We start from the raw sequence: 16,066 nt of genomic DNA on the forward strand, positions 1-16,066 counted from the left end.
TGGAAAACAAGCCAAACATCCTTTTAGCTGGTTAACTTATGATGCCAGGTATTATGTCTGTTTAGATAATGAGATAACAATTTACATGGACCAAGTCTACTCCCCAACCACACCTCTTTCAGAGGACAGTGATGAGTGTCATAGGTGATGTGATGCAAATTTCTTTATTAGAAAAGCAACTCAATTCATAGAGTTTATTGTGCACAAAACAGCAGACAATCTTATTTTATCTTTGAATATAAAACCCAAGTAGTTAAAAGATTGATATTTAAAAAATATATAAAGCTTAAATCAAAGATTCACAAAAATTGCTAGGAGAATAGATAATCAAGTGTAAGTCAACTCTAACTCGATTTATTATTTTTCAAGTCAATGGTAATGACACCAAATTAAGTTTAAACACTAAAGCTTGTTTCATTTTAGTTAGATATTTTAGTTGCTCCTAAAGCAGTGACTGTGTTCCAACGTTGCCTGTCAGGCTCATCTGTTCTTGGGAAGGGACCTGTCTCGTCCAATAAATTTTCAGGTACGTCTTCAGTTGCTTGAGACATGAGGAAAATGATGTAATGCAAAGCAAATAGGAAATGACTGCAGAAATTGACACAAATTCCCACAATTGACACAAAGTGACAGGTCTCTTCAAAGGAAAACGCTGCTGACATTGGATTGGGTTGTTGGTTATCTTCCTCAAAGCAGAGCTTCAGCTCCAGCAGCAAAGGTAGGTAGAAAGGAATTTTAGGGAAATGAACAAAACAGCATGACATACTTTGAAAAATGATCATAGGAATAGGTCCATATTGACCACAGATTTCTTTATGAATTAAAAATTATAATTCAGAAACTTTGTTTTTATTTCAAAAGATCTAAAATGCATCTCATATGCAGAAATAAGGATTTCAAAATTCTAATTCACTTCCAGCTTGTCAAGCAGGAATCCCTGTAAGAATGTGACTATGATTCTTGGGGTTGTGGAAATTTGAGCCTTTACAATTCAGAAACACTCCTTTTAGGTGGGACTGACACTGTAATTAGCAGAAACAATATGGTTAGCTTCCTTTTCTTGAATGTGTCCTGGCTCGTCCACCTGCAGTATAAGCAAAGGCAATGTCTGATAACTTAGTGAGCACAATGTGAGTCTTATGTGTAGTAAGTACTCAAAGTATCTTAAATTTTATGCTGGTTTTTAATTAGAAATTTTAAGAAAAATCTGAAAGATTTTAAAAGACATAAAAAAAATCTGAAAGATCTAAATTAGAGAACCTCTTCTTTCACTCATGTTTTATAGGTGTCACTATTAACAGATCTGTTATTAGAAATGGATTGCTTTTTAGTTTTTTTTTGTGAGGAATATTGGCTCTGAGCTAACATCTATTGCAAATCTTCCTCTTTCTGCTTGAGGAAGATTGTTGCTGGGCTAACATCTGTGCCAATTCTACTCTATTTTGTATGTGGGATGCAACCACAGCATGGCTTAATGAGTGGCGTGTAGGTCTACATCTGGGATCTGAAACAACGCATCCTGGGCTGCTGAAGTGGAGCTTGAAAACTTAACCACTATACCACTGGACCAGGCTTGCTTTTGGCTTTTAAGAATCCAATTGAATCTCAGAAAAAAAAACCCTCACTTATTATTTTCTTAGTTTATTTTTTAAAGGTCCATTTCCACATAAAATTAATTAGTGTACTAATATATCTAATTATAGAAATAAATTATCTTCTTTTTTCATATGCATTGCCAAGATCTTGAGATAGAAAAGAATACATGGGTAAAAAGTGTAAAATAGAATTATTTCAAAAAGGAAATAAATATTGCTTATTTCTGTTTAAACATATATGATGAGGTTGGTTTGGAGATAATAGAGGTGAACTAGCAGCAATTGTTTTTCTTCTCCCAACATCCCATGAAATGCTCATAGACGTCTCTGCTGTTAGGGGTGGAATATTTCAGCAGCATCAGAAACTAGGGATTTTCATCAATTATCTGCAAAACCTCATAAGACGTTTCAACTTAATAAAATTAGGCAATTAGGCAATATGCAGATTTCTACCAACCATTAACACTTACTCCTATCTCAGTGATATCAGATCTTTGCTGACCAGGGGACCAAAGACCATGTTGTAGCTGTTTTCTAAAATGCCTAAGGACATTTCCTTGCCCATCATTCCTATTAGGGCCCTTCTTCTATAATTATACGCATATAGGATGTCCCAGTAGTGCAGTCTTCCTGAGTATAGATGTATAGAGGTAATATATTGTATCCTGATGAAGTCTATAGAAGAAAGATGTAAATGTTATAAAAGTAGTGAAAATTGTGTTCTCTGAAGGATGTGCACAATGAAATATATTCAACACGAGACTTTGAAAATAATCTTTAAGGGGCCAGCCCTGTGGCCGAGTGTTTAGGTTCACGTGCTCTGCTTCAGTGGCCCGGGGTTTGGCCAGTTTGGATTCTGGGCATGGACATGGCACCACTCATCAAGCCATGCTGAAATGGCATCCCACGTAGCACAACCAGAGACACTCACACCTAGAATATACAACTATGTACAAAGGGGCTTTGGGGAGAGGAAGAACAAGGAGAAGAAGAAGGAGAAAGAAGATCGGCAATAGATGTTAGCTCAGGCGCCAATCTTTCAAAGAAATTTTAAAAATTTAAAAAAATGAAAAGAATCTTTAGTATGAAAAAAGTGTACTTTATCCTAAAAATACACAGAAAAATTTAGAATTTTACAATGTGAAAGCAAAGAATACTTTTATAACATTTATTTTTACTTATGATAAGTTTTTGTTAAGGATCAGGTAAAAAATAAAAACAATGAATGGATGAGATAAAAATGGAGCTAAATTAGATGTAATGAAAGATGAACATCAACATAGAAACAGGGAAAGATTGTAAAGAAACCTAAAATGCACCAACACAGTTAGATTCTGCTTTAGAAGCAATTAAGAACAAAATCCATAGTATAGAAGTAGAAAGTTTATGTTGTGGACAAACATGGAAAAATTTTCCAGAAAGCATAGGATCTTGTTATTAAAAATTAAAATTGAGTGAAAGAAGATGATAGCTACCAAAAATACAGAAAAATCGTCAGACGTGCAGTTAATTGGTGTCCTGATGAAGAGATGAAAATAAATGAAACAGAATCAATACACAACAATATCAGAGAAGAAAACTTCCCTCAGGTAAAGAAAGGCTTTAGTCTGGAGACCAACAGGATTTTTCAGAGATGGTGTCTTCAAGAGAAGATAACATTTAAACAATTCCTGGTGAGTTTGCTTTATAAAAAAATGTTAATGTTTACAAAAGCATAAAGAAAACAATCTATAAGCATTTAGATTTTTTTTAAAACATTATCTTAAAAGGCACTAAAATCATCCTAACCTTAGATTTCCCTGGAGTAGTAATCATCAGAAGTCAGAGGAACAATATCAATAGATTTTTGGGAGGGAAAAATAGGGTCATCAAAACTCATGTATACAGACCATAACAAAAGGGCTTCAGTTCTTCCAGCATCCAGAATTCCCACCCGTCATGTGCCATTTCAAAATTATATATATGATTATACTTCCCATGTACTTCACCTGGAAGACATAGTCAGGAGTAAACCTTCTACCTTCCTTTCTAAAAAACATTAGATATATATCAACTGTCCAATAATTAAATAAAATGGAAGATCTCAAGAATGGGAAGTTGTGGTATAATTTGACGGTAAATTACAGAATTACATTTAAATAATCATGGGAAATATACTTAAAAATCAATACACACGTAAAGCAATTCTTAAAAGAAGATGTATAGTATAAAGTAATCATTTATTAATAATATTCTTGGTCCAAAATCTTAGATAACAGCAATAAAATAAAAACATTTTTAGAGAAATGGTAAAAGGAATTAAAATCATGTGTGTTCTTCATTTTATATAGGGAGAATATAAAACCACAATTTTATTTTCGATAATATATATCTAGATACACACAAGCATACTAAAAACTCTAAAGATGCTCTCCAAATTAACACACATGGTATCTTCTAAATCTCTAAAGGAAAGAGGCAAATAAAGCATAATTCGTTTACCATTAGACAGAAAGCAAGGAAAACATCCAGGAAACATTTTCTAAAAAAGAAAATTGGCAAATGAGAAGATTAAGAATATAGGATATGACACTGTAAATGAGTCAGTTAAATATCCTATTCAGAAACAAAGACTGATGCTTAAGGGAGACACTCAAAACAAAATGACAAATGTAGATTAAAAAATAAAGAGGGCAAAGATATGTCAGGTAAATAAAATAAAATAAAAAGCAATAAGAGAAATAGCACAGAAAATATACATTTTTAAAGTTAAAAACAATGATTGGAGCAAAGAGATTAATCTTATTTTGCCAAAAAGCAGTCTGTTAAAAAAAGATATGACCAAAATGGTATGTGTGCATGCGTAACACAGCAATACAACAGATGTAGAGGGATTAAATTGGAGATGTTAAAGCAAGGTTTTTTCTTTGTGTGCTTTGTAAAACCTATTACTCTTCCTTGGCTGTTGATTTGTTTGTATTTATAAGAGAAAGTTGTGTTAGAAGAGAAGGTATCATGTAGAGCAAATTGTATTAGAAAAGGTATCAACTTAGCAGAAACAAAAAAATTTAACTTAGTAAATTTAGAGAAGAGTACATATGTTGAAGGAAGCTTGTAAAGAGACAATTAAAACAGGGAGAAGATGTCAATAGAACTGTAGTTTTTGTTTTGTTTTTAATCATAGCAGTTTAAATCACATTTGAAGGTTGATCGCATAGAATGTTAAGTCAGAGATTTCACAGAGTCTCTAAAATTTTCTAGTTCCCCAAAGAGGGAGAGAAATTTTTCTCAAGCTTGAAGAAGTTTTGCAAGTTACATGTCAAGAGACATATAACCATGAGCCAGAGACTGACATTAACAAAAGAGCCAGTGTTGACAGGAACAACAAGCCAGACCCAGGTGGACCCTGAAAACAGAACGTGGGAAAGCCCAGATGCCCTGCCGCTAGAAATGGAAGAATATGTAAGTCCCTGGGAGCTCAGGTCTCCTGGGAGGAAGAGAAGGAAAAAAATGGGTAGAGGAGAGAGAAATACTTTTCCTGAGTACGTATTCCAGACAGTCTGAGTTTGACCAAGAGGAGCACACATTCCCCTAAACTGGTAAGTTTTCAGTATCAGGGGAAATGGAGACTTGAGAGAGAAATTAATTTCAGTTAGGGAAGAACAAAGTTACATTTCTTATACTCCTGATAGATTTGAAAAAATCACTACACATGTGAAACAGACACATTAAAAATCAAACAAAAACTGAGGGATTTCAATATAATAAGAACATGGGAAACTGAAATGATAATGATGCTGATTAAATTTGTATCCTATGGAAAATTCTTTTAGGTGTTCATGGAGCACTAACATATCTTCAATAAATCTCCCAAACTTAAGCAGGACTGTCTATATTATCTGGGCAGTATTTAACGTCGATAGATAGAATAAATAATCCCCCAATTTGCACAATTATAAAGTGCAAAACTTCAAAATAGCTCTTGGGTCAAGTAGAAAGATTAGCCACAGGGGTGGATAGATTTTGTCACCAAATTTCAAAATACTTTACAAGGCTACACAGGGTGATGATGGCTCAAAAATGCACAGATTATTTAGAAGGGAATACAGAGTCCAGTAACAGATTCAAGAAGATGGATGCCACAGTTTGTACGTGATAAGGTGGTGTTTTGAATTAGTGAGGGGGAAAATGATTGTTCAGTGAATAGTCTTGCGTTAATTCTGGGTATTTGGAGAAAACTTGACCACTACCTACCTCTAAGTTTCAAACACATTAAAGTATTAGGATAGACATAAAAGACTATTTTAATAATATTGGGATAAGGAGGTCATTTTAATTACGTCAAAGAAAAACAGAATAGCTGAAAATAATGGTACTTTTTCTGCATCTATCTGGTTATATTTATTTTATTATTGCATTACCTAAAACTTCCGCAACAAGGTAGAACGTTGAATTGATAACGCAAAATCTTGTCTCTTCCTGACACACAGTAGTTCTTTCAGTCTTAACAGTAGGCATAAAGTTCTCTGCAGTATTAGTCATTATTATTCTAAAGAGAAATCCTTTCACTTAAATTTCAGAATATTTATTTGTTTTAAAATGAGACATCTTTGTTGACTTTCATGAAATGCTTTTCTATAGTATCTGAGATGATAATATGATAAAGTATATTAGCAAATCTATTTTTATTGATCTATCTTTGCACTTATAGAATAAAAATTTACTTTGTTGTGGCTTGTTATTCTTTACTACACTTCTGAATTCAATTTACTATTATTTTACTTGGGATGTTTACCTCTGTCACTAGAAGAGCTTGATTTGCAGTTTTTAGTTGTGTCCTTGGGTGCACACAGGCCATCTTGATCAGGTTTTGCTATTAGGGTTGAGCTATTTTCATAAAATATGATTTTACACCTTTTCCTCCTTTCCCATCTCCCAGAAAAGACAAACTTCTGTGATATAAAATATTTAATTCTGAAAACAGTTTCTTCACACTTATCTTACACATGGGGAAAGAGAGGCAGACAAATTAGATAGCATGACTTGTTATGTTGAACTGGCACACCTCCAAATATAATCAAAATTCACTTTATTTTTCTTTCTCACTCACCATTGAAAGTATGTACCATAGGGCAAACTTTTTCTTCTACTGGAGAAAAATTCAGGTGACACCATGACTTTGTAGTCATTTTTAGGTAATGGTAAGTTCTATCCTCCCTCTAATGCACAAAACAGTCTCAATTTGGTATTAGAACACCCAGTCCCAGACTTGATTGAGAATTAAATCTTTTCCATTCTGTCCATTGGGGAGGATTTCAGATAGGCTGTTGACATCTGGTAAGTGGGTACAGTCAGTATGTTCTCTCATTTTCTGCATCTCCTCGCTCAGCTTGCAAAGTGGTTTCTGGCTCTTCCAAAGACAGTGTGAGAAAATGAAAGAAGGCACAGAAAGTACACTAGTATTATGTAAGATTGCTTCCCATTCTCTGAGTCTTGTTACTGTTTAAAGATGACTTTCTTGCTGGGAACTCCTGCAGATTCTTCAGAGGTCCCCTTCGCTAGGCCTTCCAATCATAGCAACAGCCGCCATATCCCCAGGCTCTGGTCTCGTGAGCTGCTCCACACCAAATTCCAAGTAGTACTCCCGGGAAGAATTTGAAGTGGCTCAAGTCAGTTCTTAATTCTATTTGGCCCAGTGAATGAGAAATACTCATACATTCTGTGCTTGTCAGGGGCAGGAAATTTCTACCCGAAATGGTCTCCATTTTCTCCCTCACCTGCCACCTTAGGCATTTAGCACAGCTGCTTGCCTTGAGATTCCTCGAGATATGTCAACACAGTCTCCTGCGTTGTAAGCTGCTGAAGTTCCTATTAAGATCTCTGAATGGTCTGGTTGAAGCCACTTTTTTCTAGAAAACAAGTGAGAGGCAAATACTCCAGTCCATTCAGAATCGAATCCACAGCTTGACAGCACATCTCACCGAAGAAATACCCTCTGGAAATCCACTCTCAATACCCTCATACTTTCAAAGTGAGGGATTTCATGAAACCTCAAATAGTTCTTGATAATTTTTAATAGAGTCAGGCCTTTCCTCTGGAATTTCATACTTACTATACCCTGGCACCTCAGTCTCGATTTCAGATATAAGGTCCTGTCTCAGAGGTTGCCCAAGGCCATCTAGAATGTCAGAGAAGACATGTTTCTGGGTCCTTTGATTCCTAGTCATGGTGTCTCCACCACTTCACACTGCCACCTCTTCGTTTAAATCATCGTTGGCTATTGTTACATGAATTTAATTTCTTATATCTTGCACATCACAGTGGGGATCAGATGCAATCAGCATTTCTGTCTTTACACTTACATTCAAGATAAGTTAAAGTTAAGCCAAAAATTGATAAGCCTTATTGTTAAAATCATTCTAAGCTCCCATTAGTTACTATGGGAGTAACTTCTTTCCAGACATTAACTTTGATCCGATCTTTAGATATGACACGCATATCTTTTAGAAATAAGAGGCCAGAAGTAAAAGAACAGCATCAAAATCCTTTATTTTCCAAACTGATGACAGCTATATATTAATTAGATAATAGAGTTAATTAATAACTAAGTTCATACGATGACCTTTTTTTAATGTGCTACACAATTCCTTATTCAAGGTAACAAAGATTGAAAATAGTAAGGACAAGGTAAGTTGTTTTGAAAAAAGTAGTATTTTTATGAGCCATGTTATATTTGTCAATGTTTTTATGAAGAATATAAAGTGCCTGTTGAAATAAAGAACATTGTCTTGGAATATTTGTGAAAAATACTGTAAGTGAAAGAGTATGCTAAATTCATAAACACTATTATTAATTATTATTAGTTTCTACTGCATATTCTGGTTTAAATTTTCTCTTTGACTTTTATTTATTATAGTTTGATGTTTGGAATATTTATATTATAAATTTGGTGTATAGTTTAATTTGATTTAGAGAAAAATTTTCCCCAACTAATTTATCTTACAAATAAATTATAGATATGTTAAAAATTATTATACATGAATATCCGAATTTTAAAAATATATAATTCAGTAGACATTTATGCATATTACCAAAGTACCAGTCAGTTTGACAAATATATTTCATAGCACATTTTAAAATATAACTTGATATTAAAATATATGCTCAGTATAGTCAGTTTTATGGAAAACATCTCTTGATAAATTGATATAGTTGTATCAAAGCCTTTTGCTCTGTGATTATTACATGGTCATTCAAATATATATTTATTGAGTAGCTATTATATGCATAATATGGCCAGGTTTTATGCAGATAAATAAGGTACACCCCCCTTTGTCTCCAAGTTTTCAATTTTGTTAGCTCCAGTAATACTTCCTATAGAAAACAGTGAGTGATAATTCCAGACACTAAATAATTAACAAATAGCCTTGAAGCAGTAAATGTAATGGGACTTTGTGCAAAAGAGAGAGGTCGGTAGATAGATGAGATGAATAAGACTTTATGGATCAACTGGAGAATGAGTTCATCTTTCATGATTGCAAAGGATCAGAGATGATTGGGGGATAGAATTCTGAACACACACACACACACGCACACACAACATGCACACAATTATGACGGTGTGAATACCCATGTTATATTTAGGGGATAGAGAATATGGCAGGAACAAAGAGAAAAAATACTAGAATGTAAATTGGAAGAATATTTTAGATCTAGACTCTGTCAGTCCTAAAATGCCACAATAAGAGATATCAGCTTTATCCTAAGGATAGGATTGTTGAATGGGAATGATAAGGTAAAATTAACTCTAAAGAACATTGGAAGGGGGGCAAACCATTGGAAAGTCATTAGGAGACTACTGCAGTGGTCTAGGTTGAGGGGGTCCAAAGAACCTCAAGTAGGATCTGGAATGAGAATGAAGGAGAGTGGATGGATTCCGGGTACACTGAGAAAGAGGAAATTGTTGAATAAGGTGAGTGTATTCATAAGGGGAACAGGAAGAGGAAAAAATCAAAGAGCATGCAAAGAGCTGCTGGGAGATGTTGTGATAGCAGAACATATTCATTTCTAATCCTAAATAGAAGCTGGCTTTCTTTTGAGAGAGATACTCACTTATTATTTTTATTTGCATATATTTAAAAATGAACAAACTGTCATATTAATGTTTGTAATTCAATTATGAGAGTATACCATTAATGCGGATTTTTACATGACAGTTATTTGTCACTGGAATCAAAGTTGTAAAATTAGCATGTGGAAAAGTTTCTTATTCATATAATCCTTTTAGGCAAACTAGAAAAAAATTATTTTAGAAACTGATGTATTATAAAAATGTGTACCATCACTAAAGTTAGATAATAGTTTATCTTTATTAGGCTTATCAAGACTATGAATTTCCTTATAACGAATTTTAGCTGCAAATCTTGGCCACTTCCTATGTAGCAGAGAAAAAATTGCATTTATTTTCACTGAAAAACGCAAATACATCCCAGAAGTATCAGAATCAAAGGACAGCATCTCTGATGGACAATATGAGCCCTTTCCTTAGGATTCTTTCCTAGAGGCCACACCCACTACTCCCCATTCCCCTGCCCTGTCATCCTCTAATGGTGACTCAGTGTGTTTCAAGTCAGCATCATAGAACCTAAAGCTTTGGTAATATCTAAATAAACAACTGATATTAGAAACAGTTGTGATGTAATGTTTTGAGATGCATTTGCTACAGTTTACCCACATGCTATGTTGGGTGAGAAGTTGCAAAATAGTCTCTAACATCCCAGAAACCCATAATGGACTGTGAAAGATTCTGGCTGTGTAAATAGACTGTCTGTAGAATGCCATGGAGATCCGGATCCACCCCGAGTTGCAGGAGTGGATCTGTATGCATTTTTTACACCTCTGACACTTTACACAGGATAGCAATATTTTTGTGGACTGGTCTCTGGTATTTAATAGCTTTTCCTGAAGCTATGAGTACTTGGTTTTATAGGATCACGATGCAAGTGTCAGTAATCCAATTTATCTACTAAAAACAAATTAATGAAAACAAACGTTGAAAGGGCTATAGCTAGCTACTGTTTAATCCTCTTCACTGCAATTGATACTGAACAAAGTTCATGGGGGCCACTAGTATAAATAAGACTAGATCCATTATCCTTGATCTCTATACGCTCTAGGAATTATAGGTGTAGATGGAAAAGAAGTGTGTGTGTACGTGTGTGTAGGGGGATTAATGATGTTTAAATGGGGGGGGGGGCGGGGTACGGAAGAGAAAAACGATCAAAGGAAAAAGAAAAAAGGGATTAGCCCAGGTAAGAAGTGGTGGAGGCACTTTAGAAAGCCTTACAAAAATATATTCCACTACTTGCTTTGACGGCACAGATACTAAAATTGGAAGATACATTGAAGATTAGCTAGGCCCCTGCAGAAGGATGACACACAAATTTGTGAAGTGTTCCATATTTTCATGCAGTCTATACAGAAGCTGAAATATAGTGGCGTATACCTGAAATTTACACAAGGTCATAAACCAATGGGACCTCAATAAAATTATATATATATATTTCAAACGTTAATAAAGAAGTAAGAAAGCTAAACTGAGAGGATGATCTAACAGTGGAGATAAGTGATTTTATAATTTTGCCTAGAGCTGGTGAGAGTTAATGAGAAAGAATGGCCTACCAGATTTAGGACAATAGTTTATCCCAATTTCAGAGACAGCTCCCTGCTCCCTGTTCTTTTTTAAAATTATTTTCTCACTTATTTTAGTTTTTCCTAAGTATTACATAGGTGAGTCAATGTATATGTGCTAAAGTTGCTCAAGTTAAAGTCACTTTATTGAATAAAATTTAAAATCATCTATAGAAAAAAAGTTACAAGGATTTTGTATATGTGTTGAACAATATAATTTTATGCATCACAAATTAGAATCCAATCAGCTACTAAAGCTTTTATAGATTTCAGATTGTAGCCAAATACTTTTTAAACCAAAGGATTATTTTCTCCAAAGGACATAAGAGATGCCCTTCTGTAGTAAAATGATAATAAGAACTAACATACAAAATTAGTGTTTGTTTATCATAAAAAATATTTATATATCATTATCCATGCTATTGCCTCATTCACAAATATTTTCTACACAACAGCGTTTAACAAGATCTGGACCTAGGATTAAAACTAACCACTAATGGATACTTCTTTACCATATCTTAATTCTTTAACAGATGAACTTAAACTTCAGGGGATTTCATAGCTCATTACTTTTCTTTAAAGTAAAAACTGTGATAAAACTTTTGTAGTGCTCAATGGTACCCAAGCTCTCAGTCTTCTTAAACCATATGTTATTTGGTAGTATATCCTTTTATAAGGAAAATCTTGATCAGAATTGGTGCATTTTCTGTAGTCTGAGTAACCAATGTCTTGGTTTGAAAAATTCTCCTTCAAAAACCTTGGTTTAACTGATGAGTAGGCAAATGCAAAGTTTTAAATTGGCTAGTGGGTTCCTTCTTGTTGGAACATTCTCTTCTCACATTGGTTGGAGGGTCTCAAGCTTAGAACTTTGAAGGCTATTGTTTGAAATTAAAATATTTAGTTAAATGCAACAGGACTATTAGCGCATCATCTTAGGTGTCTATAAAACTAACCTATTTCAGATAGCATCAAAGTAATTCTCTTTAAGCTGGCAGGAATTCCTCTCGAGAGATGGATAAAAGCTTTTGGCTGTTACTACCTGAAGTATAAATGCAGTTTTTTGTTTATATTTTTGTTTGCTTTTCTTCCACACTTATTATCCACAAATGACTCAACCTTCTTTTCTGATAGTATTATCTATAGTCCTCTGAATATTTTTAGGTCAGATTTATAAAGAACAAGACAAAGGCATTTTGCCTTAACTGCTCTTCTGTTGCTTCCATCTTTCATTTTGTTCTGTGCCGCTGCATTTGCACACTTATGCATTGCATCAAACTCTGGGTGGTTTTAATTTTTCTGTCTAGGCAGAAGGAGGATGGCTTTTCTTTTACCGGTGGTGTTTTGTTCTTGATGTATGATGTTAACCTTACAAGGTTTCTGTTTCTCTGTGTTTATCAGCATTCCCTTCTTGAGTTTCTCTTTGCATGTTAACTTCACTATGTTGCATTTCCCCATCAGCTGCCCAATTCTAAAGAAAAGCCTGTTTCCAAGGCTCTCTGAAGCATTACTACACGTAGTGTGGTCCACAGATGGGAGCACTGACATCACCTGGGGCCTTGTTAGAAAAGCAAAATCTAAGCCACAGACTTGCTCAACCAGAATCTGTATTTTCATCAGATCTCTGAAAGAATAGCACATACATAAAAAAGAACCACTGCTCTAAAGGATCTGCCCCCAGCCCCATGCCCACTGAGAGCTCATCTCTATGTTTTCTCTGGCTGTTTAGTTGCATGAAATATTATCCCCACTGATGACGCTAATGTCAAAGCCAGGATCGCATCAACCTGGTAACAGCTGTTTGTGTTTACATGGATGCTCAGATTCAATGATCTTTCTGATCTCTCCTCTCAGCACTTTGAGTTTAGGCATTCATCCTGCCAACTTGGTTGTGAGTGGGAAGGAGGTGATTGTGGTTAGGAAACAATAGAGTAGGTTCTTATCTCTGTCATTTTCCATTGTCACCTTTCAAAATCATCCCCTGCTACCCACCTACAAGGTGAAGAACAAACTACACACGCTTATTAATGCAACTCTTATTAAACGACTCCTGCCCTAGCAATAGAACTTAGTAAATTTAACTCTTTCTCTCACTACAAATGGGTTATTTTTGTGCTAAGGCAACTATTTTTATAGAGAAACAAGTCTCATTTGTAGAATTGGGCACATTCTTAGCAGAATAACCTTAGAAAAGGAGTAATTTATTTTGTGCTACTGTAAGGAATGAAAGATGTCTCCATAACCTTGCTTCTAGTCCAAGTTACAGTGATTTTATTGTTTATTTGGTTAGAAAGTGGCTTGCTGAAGCTTTAGCATAATGCTGTACTGTGAATGCTCTTGTAGTTTGTAATTTTCCATTGTGTTTTGGAGTCCTTGGACTGGCCAAGTGACATGAAGTGATTTTGAAAAGAGAAAGATATTCTGTACATTTCAGTATAGAATCATCATGACATAGAAGTGGGCTATTGTTCTTCCATTGTACCTATTTCTCTCTTGGACACGGTGCGGATCTTTCACACACAGTAAGTGTACAGCCGAGAAGAGAATAAGAGGCAGATGATGTCTTTATGTTCTTTTTGTGGAAGGGTGCTGCAACTGAAAGTTAAGCAATCCAGAAAAGAAAATGAATAAATAATATATATTATAGTTCATGATGTATCAGAACTACATATACAATGAGAGAGTTAAAAGCTTCTAATAGAAACTGGTCACATAGAAGAGGAATTCTCAGCATCCTGGTCAGTTAAGAATTAAGAAAGTGCGGGGCCAGCTCCGTGGCCGAGTGGTTTAGTTCACGCGCTCCGCTGCGGAGGCCCAGGGATCCTGAGCGCGGACATGGCACCGCTCGTCAGGCCACGTTGAGGTGGCGTCCCACATCCCACAACTAGAAGGACCTGCAACTAAGATATACAATTGTGTACAGGAGGGGTTTGAGGAGATAAAGCAGGAAAAAAAAAAAGATTGGCAACAGTTGTTAGCCTAGGTGCCAATCTTTAAAAAAAAAAAAATTAAGAAAGTGCATAATCATTGAAACTGACTGCAGCAAATGATAGGCCAAAATAAAAATGTAAATGTGTAGGATAACTAGCAGAAGCTATACTAGCTATACTTGATGATGTGTTCTCTTTCATTTCCAAGAGTAGTTGTACTGTTTCCCTAGACTGACATAAAATTTCTTGTAAATTCTATATTATGAGTAAATATCATTTACTCAATACTCACATCTACATATGAAAAACATGTTGCTATTGCAAAAAAATTTAATGTTGTTTTTAAGTATTGGGTTATTATAAAATATAATTAAACCAATATTAAATTTAACATGAATTACATTTTAAATTAAACTATATTTCATATTAATGTTAGCTTCGGATTTCTGATTTTGAAATTATGTTCTGTTACCTGTTTGCAAAGACACAATCTAAAGCTTATCATTTTAAAATGAAATTCCTCTCTGCAGATGTATAAGGAATGTAAATTGAGGCATGCATAATGTTTAAAATTAAGAACTCATTTAAAATGATATATTTTCATATGGACTAACTTTTTCATGTTTTGATATTGGTTTACTTGACTGCTATGCTGAAGAAATTCTACACACAATATTCTATGATGATGGTTCTACTCTGGGGCATTATGAAAGCTGTAGAGACATTGTTGTTTCTAGTTACTGAGAAGAACTACTGGCATTTATTAGACCGGAGGAAGGACATTAGACATCCCTACAATGAAGAACTGTCCTGAATACTGCATGACCTTTAAATGTCCCTCCAGATAGAGATTCAGGGAGCTAAAAATCCTGTTGGTAATGATCTGAGTCTAGAATCTACCTCAATTTACATATTAAAACAAAGTACATCTGCATAGTTTTAATATGTGCAAAATTTTCCAAGAATGCAAGAAAGGTGTACAACACGAGTAATCAAAATAATAAAATTTCAATGTTTGTAATTTGGTTTGCGATTTTACTGAGATTTAGTGCACCATTTTGGAAAATCTTGTCGACCATCAGCAGCAATCCTTTATGACATTTGAGTCACTGATTAAATACCTTGCATTTTTATAACTATGTGTTCATGACAATTCTTCTTAAAGGGGCAAGCATCTAATTGCTTTACTATATTATCTAGTATAGTTGCTTCCAAGTGTTTAACATATCAAAGCACACATATGTATACCATAAATTACTACTGTCTTTTAATTTATTCTTTGTATTATAATTAGGGTGAGTTGATCTTTAAAAGTTATTTGTGTGGATGTTATATTAACTATGAATTTTAGTTCAGGATTATAATGGGGGCATTATAATATATTTGTTATAAAATGGGGCATATGAAGTCTGATAGCATTGAGAACCACTGACCTAGGAGCGTTTTATCTCAGGTAGATCTGTGTCTCCCAGGAGGACACTTGTAATATAGCCAATAGTTCAGCAAAGGTTTACTTTGGTAGAAGCATAAATGTACATAACACAGATAACGGGTGGAGTAGCATGCAGCAGACACGTACCTAGCGTGGTTGTTCTGATGCATGCTTACTTGCTGTGTGATTTTGGGTGAGTTGATAAATTTCTCTGGGCTTGAATTTTCTTTCTATTAAATGAAAGTGTTGGAGCTGATGAACTCTAAAATCTCTAAGACACTATATTATCGTAGGTAGAAATTTATTTCCATGGTATAGAATCTATACACAGAGGCCTGTGTATTTCATTTGCAATGTTCATAGTTTTTGATATATATTCTCTGGTCTTTTTTAATGCTGATTTTGAATCTATCAAGTAATTTGATATTAAATAAAAAATATAT

At 34.5% G+C, this 16,066-nt stretch overlaps 1 non-coding gene across 1 annotated transcript; it reads left to right on the forward strand.

The window, feature by feature from the left end:
• Positions 1-10,938: 10,938 nt before the first annotated feature.
• On the forward strand, positions 10,939-11,040 carry LOC139076882 (U6 spliceosomal RNA). Its single transcript, XR_011528919.1, has one exon. It is a non-coding gene; the product is annotated as a U6 spliceosomal RNA (small nuclear RNA).
• The last annotated feature ends 5,026 nt before the right edge of the window (positions 11,041-16,066 follow it).

The sequence above is a fragment of the Equus przewalskii genome, chromosome 17 (assembly GCF_037783145.1).
Source record: "Equus przewalskii isolate Varuska chromosome 17, EquPr2, whole genome shotgun sequence".
Taxonomy (NCBI): Eukaryota; Metazoa; Chordata; class Mammalia; order Perissodactyla; family Equidae; genus Equus; species Equus przewalskii.